The sequence below is a fragment of the Rhagoletis pomonella genome, unplaced genomic scaffold, assembly GCF_013731165.1.
Source record: "Rhagoletis pomonella isolate Grant_MI unplaced genomic scaffold, Rhpom_1.0 Rhpom_scaffold_00002, whole genome shotgun sequence".
Lineage (NCBI taxonomy): Eukaryota > Metazoa > Arthropoda > Insecta > Diptera > Tephritidae > Rhagoletis > Rhagoletis pomonella.
This window is the reverse complement of record NW_023458556.1, coordinates 106,171,419-106,178,392: the sequence shown is the minus strand read 5'-3', so window position 1 is coordinate 106,178,392 and position 6,974 is coordinate 106,171,419. Positions and strand designations below refer to the sequence as shown.

Genomic DNA, 6,974 nt, shown 5'->3' with positions numbered 1-6,974 from the left:
TTTTTTGAATATAATTGTTATAAGGCCATAAAATAACAAAAACAAATAACTTAAGGACGAGCACACCTAAAAGTTAAAGATCCTAAAAATTGAATTGTTGGCAAAAACCAACAAAACCAACAACCACATGATCAAGTTTAAATAGCACTGGAATAGCTGCGCTTAATAGTAGTTGGCTTAACAAATGAAAAAGTGGAAAAAAGCAACAAGAAGTTACAAGGCGAACTTTGCACAATGCGTGGGTAACTGACTGAGTCAGCTGGGGTCGTTTGATCGAATCCCACTGAAAGAAGTCTGATGAGGAAATGTGGTGATTTCCGATATAGCTATCACTCCTACAATTTTTTCAAAATTATTGTTGCTTTTCCACAAGAGCTTTTCATTAAAAACGGCCTCAAGCTCAATAAAATTTGTTGAATTAGTAATATTTTTAGCCACAACTGTTACACAGAATATTAGTCAGCGCAGAGGATACTATGTTTATCGTATTTGGAGATTTTACGAAAAATCTTGGAATAAAGAGAAAATTAAAACTAAAATTGCGCTTTAAAAGTTGATTAATCCTTATAAAAAGGACGCAGCTACTCGTGTTTATAGCCACATCATGGCGAACAAAATGAGTCATCGCAGAGAATATTGCGTTCATTACTTCTCGATATATCGGTAAATTACTGAACCTGTTCTGGATGCTTTGCTAAAACCTATAGTATTAACATGAGAAATATCCAGGTACTGGTGGAGTAATTTGCTTATATCTCGAGAGATAATAAACGCAATATTCTATGCGATTAGTCTACTAGTAGTGTTAAGGAATAATCAACTTTTAAAGCGCAATTTTAATTTTCTCTTTTTTTGAATTTGTTCGAAATATCTCCAAATAAAATGAGCGTAGTATATATAGAACATTAGTATTCCGACCTTACTTTTTCACATGCATTTTTGGACCAACCTAATGTACATACATTTGTATTAGGAATGTTAATAACGGCAACCCGGGATCCCGGATCCCGGTCCGATTTATTTCTCGATTTTCGGGATTTGTAATTTGCACTGGTGGCAATAATATAAACTAATTTTGTTGACCAGTGTTCGCTTTATTTCTTTTTTGTATTTAATAATTAATATTTTTTTATAAATGTCTAGCTCATTATACATTATACATTTTACTGACAATAAATCAATATATTCGCGAAACCATGGACCAAATTTAGTAAAATTATTTTAGTTTTTCACTGTGACTTTCTGTTAAGGGTTGCAAGGTGGCATCACAACATCAATATTTCGATTTATAGTTATCGATTTTATCTAATAAAGATGTGGACTTCTCCACGTTGCTATCTTTTTCTTGCTACATTTTTTGGTGCCTCCTGTGAGGAGCATAATTACTTAGTAGAATTGTTAATTCGATATGGCCGAATTAAATCTATGTACGTTTGGCGGCGAGCAATGCCATCCAAAAATCTGCAGGGATCACACGATTTGTTCATTTGTACAGATTTAGCTATTTTCTTCGTTACAGAGTGGTGTCATTTGGAAAGCTTTTACGGAGGTGCTCTCATTCTCGATACAAATTTTTAGACAACACCACTCGGTGACTGCCAAGCTGGCAAAATTACGACAAGCCATTTCAGTGGAATCGCTGTCCCTTATTGGCAGTCATTACTCAGGTGGGTATGAGGAGGTCTGGAAGGCCTTGAACGACCGGTATAATAGCCGTCGACACTCAGCGGAAGCCCATGTTACTCGGTTGCTCAATATGAAGTCTACTACAGAAGACAGCCTAAAGACATTGTTGGCCGTTGGCGACCAGGTTAGAGAGTCTCTACGAGCATTGCAGTAGTTGGGACGCCATTATGATACCAAATCTGGTATCGAAGGTGCCCACCACTGTGCAGCGGCACTGGAATATGAGCCTTTCAACATCGGACATTCCCAACTTAGAAGACTTGCTCAAATTTTTGGAAAAACGCGCTCATATCCTTGCTTGTGAGGGTAGGGCAAGCTTTCCTATGCCGACCGCTGCAGCTGGGCATTCAGATGCACGAAAAAAACCTCGGGCCCTACAAACTTACCTTGTCAGAGCAGAAGAGGGGCAATGCATTAAGTGCGGTCGCGTCATGTGCTGTCCTTCGTTGTTAGCTTTGGGGCCAGAGGAGCGCTTCCAGGCATTGAAGGCTTCTAACCTGTGTTTTGATTGTTTGCTGGCTGGCCATATGACAAAACAGTGTCCTTCAGGTGGGTGTCAGCGGTGCGGCCGAAAGCTCAACACCCCTTTTTGCCGTGCGAAACATAATCAAATTGGAGCAGCGACGCCTGGCTGCCCGTCACAGCGTAACATGGTACCATCCCAACAGTCAGCCCCCGCTAGCAATTTGGTCTCTTGCTTAATACATGGTCAACCGATGGTGCTGTTGGAAACGGCAAGTGCCTATGCGAGCGGCACGTCCTCAATTCGGCGCATCGCCCGCATTCTCTGCGATCCTGGTTCGCAGGTGAGTTTTGTAACAGAGAAATTGGCAAGTCAGCTGCAATTACGTAGACACAAACACAATGTGGCGGTGGAAGGTATTGGCGCAGCCGCTTATACTCACACTTCAGGAGGCGCCAAGCTAACGTTACAGTCACACTTCTCAGACTTTGCATTTACCATCGATGTGCTGATCATTCCTTCGATCACGTCCCTTACTCCTGGAGTACCAGTTGCAACATCGTCATGGAAACATTGGCATTGTCTCCCACTTGCAAATCCACATTTTGGTACACCAGGCCCAGTATATATTCTCTTCGGCGCTGATGTTTGGGGTCTAATTGTAGAGGCTGGTATCGTTAGGGGGCCTACAGACCAACCACACGCACAACGCACTAGTCTCGGTTGGGTGGTGTTTGGACCGGCCAACGGAGGCGCTTCAACTACACATCGATCTCAATCACTTCATGCTAAGATTTGTGGCTCGGAGGTATCGTTGGAAGAGCTTGCCCGTAATTTTTGGAAATGGGAGGAACTATCACAGCTGTCACCGAAGACGACGTGTGTGAGCAATTTTTTGCAATGACACATACCCGTACAGCGGAAGGACGGTATGTAGTCCAGCTGCCTTTCCATAAAAGTGTAGACTTGGGTGATTCGTATACACATGCTTTGCAGCAGTTTCTTAGAATTGAGCGGAAACTGGCCGATGATGATGTGCTTCATTCCAAGTATACCGATTTTATGCACGAGTATGCCGCCTTGGGGCATATGGACCGAGTCGGCAATGAAGAACGAACAGACGCCGAGTACTATATACCCCATCAGGCTGTTTTGGTAAAGTTCCGTGTAGTATTTAATGCTTCAGCTCGTACTCCAATAGGCGTCTCCCTGAACGATGTGCTGATGGTTGGACCAACCATTCAGGACCCCTTGGTCCATATTCTCTTTAAATTCCGAATGTACCGGGTAGCACTTATAGCGGATATTGAGAAAATGTTTCGGCAGGTGGAAGTCGATGCAGTGCACCGTAATTACCAACGCATTCTTTGGCGTGATACTCCAACAGCACCGGTTGGAATATATCGGCTGAAGACAGTTACATATGGTATGGCGTGTAGTCCATTTAACGCCGTGCGCGCTCTTCACCAATGTGCACATGACAACATTGGCCTCATAACAGATCCGAGGATGGCCAAGGATGCCAGAAACGCTATTCTAACGTCCTTCTATGTGGATGACTTTTTAATTAGCTACGATTCCTGTTTGGAAGCGGTAACTGTGGCGCGTAATGTGGATAGCATTTTGGCTGCTGGTAAATTCAAACTATGCAAGTGGAACTCCAATGTGGCCGCCGTAAGCAACAGCTTGTCGTAAGACGAAAACGGGTTATCGGAAACCGGAATACTACGATCCTTGACTTGTGTTAGGATCCATTGTCGGATGAATTGTTTTTCGGGCTTCAATTCCCACCGCCAACTGACGCCATAACGAAGCACAGAGTTCTCAGAGAGGGGGCGAAATTATTTGACCCCACCGGTTTAACTGCTCCCGTCGTAGTAAAGGGTAAGATCTTCCTTCAGACTCTGTGGGAGACTGGACTGGCATGGGATGCGCTCTTACCGGAGGACTTGTTAGAAGAGTGGCTCCGCTTTCGAGCCAGCTGACATGCCCTCAATGGTATACGAGTTCCACGTTGGTTAGGCCTCTCATCATGTAACCGGGTTGAGATACATGGGTTTGCAGACGACAGTACGCGCGCATATGCAGCAGTTATTTATATCAAGACAACTACATCGGAGGGCCGCGACAATGTCTCCCTTTTGACAGCTCGGACGAAAGTTTCACAGTTACGCGGACCTACGATACCTCGCCTGGAACTCAGTGCCGCCCATCTACTCGCGGAGACCTTCGACAATATGCGTACTGCTGTGGGTTATACGAATACGAAGTATTACATGTGGTCAGATTCCACCATCTCTTTGGCCTGGCTACGAAAACCGCCAGTACTTTTGAAACCGTTCGTCTCTAACCGGGTACGGCGCATCCAAGAACTGACTGACCCGTCGAGGTGGTTATACGTGGGGTCTGGTCAGAATCCAGCTGACTTCGCTAGCTGTGGCATGATGGCCTGGGAATTAGAGCGACATGACCTATGGTGGTTGGGCCCCTCTTTCCTTCGTCATGTTCCCGATTCAGAGGCGACTTTAACAGTACCGTCAGCGGAAGAGGAGGCTGCTATACAGACAGAAGAAAGGGTGACGACTCTGCTGACGGCCATACCCCAGCTGCCTCAACTCACAACTCGCCGTGTTGATGGTCAATCTACCCTGTTAACATAACGATTCAGCTCCCTTCAGCGGTTACTGCGAACGGTGGGACTTCTCCGCAGATGGCTACCACGCTACCGACCTTGCATACCTCGTCCAATCGGGGCCAGAGAGATCGAAGAAGCGCTACAAAACCTTCTTTGGAGCAAGGTAATTTTTTCTGGAAAGACATTAATCATATCAAGCATCATTCTAGGGTAGCTATGGGAAGTTCGCTAAGCCCCTTGAACCCCTACCTGGATGATCAAGGTATTATGCGAGTAGGCGGTCGGATTGGACGGGCTCTCCTCCCCCATGAGTCGAAGTTCCCGATAATTCTGCCAAAAGTTAGTGCCCTTGTGCATCTACTGATAAGTCATGCCCATGAAACTACTCTTCACGGTGGGGTGCAGCTAATGCTTCAGACTTTACGGAGTCGCTACTGGATCCTGCACGCCCGGCAGGCTGTGCGTAGTTGTATGCCATCGACATCGGGGCGTTGCTCTGACGCAGCAAACGGCAGCTTTACCCAGGCAGCGTGTCCAAGCGCACGCCCGTTCCTAAAATCTGGAGTGCACTACTGTGGTCCGTTCAACCTTCGCATAGGAACCAAACGATCACGCGCTACGACAAAGACGTATCTGGCGATATTCGTGTGTATGACTACGAAGGCCGTTCATATAGAGGTGGTGGAGGATTTAACATCGCAAGCACTCTTGGATGCTTTCACTCGGTTTGTGGGTCGGCGTGGTCCCTGCCAGGACTTATTTAGCGACAATGGTACCGCATTTGTGGGTGCGAACCGCATCTTGGAGGAAGATCTTACTGCATGGCATGCCGAACAAAATCAACAGGCCCTAGCTCATATGGGAACAACCTGGCATTTCATCACGCCAAATGATCCCCACCAAGGGGGGTTGTGGGAAGCTGCGGTAAAGTCAGCCAAACGCCACTTAGCTAAAGTGGTCGGAACTCAAAGCCTATGGCCTAGCCAGTTGCATACGTTAGCAGTAAGAATTGAAGCTTGTCTTAACTCTCGCCCTCTATATCCACTGGTGCCGGTATGCGCTTACTCCTGGGGATTTTTTGATCGGGCAACCTATAGTTTCCATTCACGAGCCTGACCTCATCGACGTCCCGCGTAATCGGCTTAAGCATTGGCAGTGGCTTTGTCAGTTGCACCAACAATTTTGGCTGCGATGGAGCGAAGAATATTTGACGACTCTGCAACGAAGAAGTAAGTGGTGTAATAAACAAGGCAATGTGAAAGTTGGAGACATCATCCTTGTGAAGCGAGAGGCACTTGCACCGACATATTGGCGGCTGGGTCGGGTGATGGAAGTACACCCCGGGGTTGATGGTTTGGTGCGCAAAACTACGTTGAAAACAACGAGTGTACCCTATGCTCGTGCGATCCAAAGGCTGGTCCGATTAGTGGATTTCGAACCAGAGGTTTCGACCGGGCATGATGTTTAGTACTAAGTCTCATCTACGGCTGATGTATCGTGTGACCTCCTGTTAAGGGTTGCAAGGTGGCATCACCACATCAATATTTTGATTTGTAGTTATCGATTTTAGCTTTGGTTTGTTATATCTAATAAACGTGTGGACTTCTCCACGTTGCAACTTACGTTACATATCTAATCAATATCTTGTGTCATAATCAATATATCGAGGGCTTATATTCAATACAATCTATCTGCAATTTTCAGAAAAACTACTTTCCGATGTTGAACCCATCTGGTGTTTAGCTGTCATCACTAATGTTAATTTGAACTATGCAATTCAATAACAAATTTTTTTAACAAACGACATACATACAGTATCGGTCATATCTATAGCACGCCATTTCAAAGTGATATTGTGTGCCACTTATGTTTATTTATTTATTTTTAAGAATTTTCAATTAAAATTTAGTTCATTCTCAGACAAACCCCATATATACCCAAGATTAACAATTTGTAGAAAACTTCAAAAAAGTGCAACAAAATTTCACCTAAATTTCAAACTTTTTGCTCGGAAGTGTTAGATTTTTTTTGAGTACACAGTTTTTTAGCTCCTGCAATTTTAGTCTGATAATGTGCCAATTTCAAGTGGCTACGAATTACCGTTAATTTTTTAGATTTTTTTTTGTCGCATTGGGTTCCATATAATGATTAAACTCAATTTATTTGTATATGGAAGAAAACCGCAACACC

The 6,974-nt window shown here is 44.6% G+C and overlaps 1 pseudogene; it reads left to right on the top strand.

Annotated features, from left to right (window-relative positions):
- The first annotated feature begins 1,853 nt into the window (after positions 1-1,853).
- LOC118756796 overlaps positions 1,854-6,974 on the top strand; it is a 19,068-nt pseudogene continuing 13,947 nt past the window's right edge.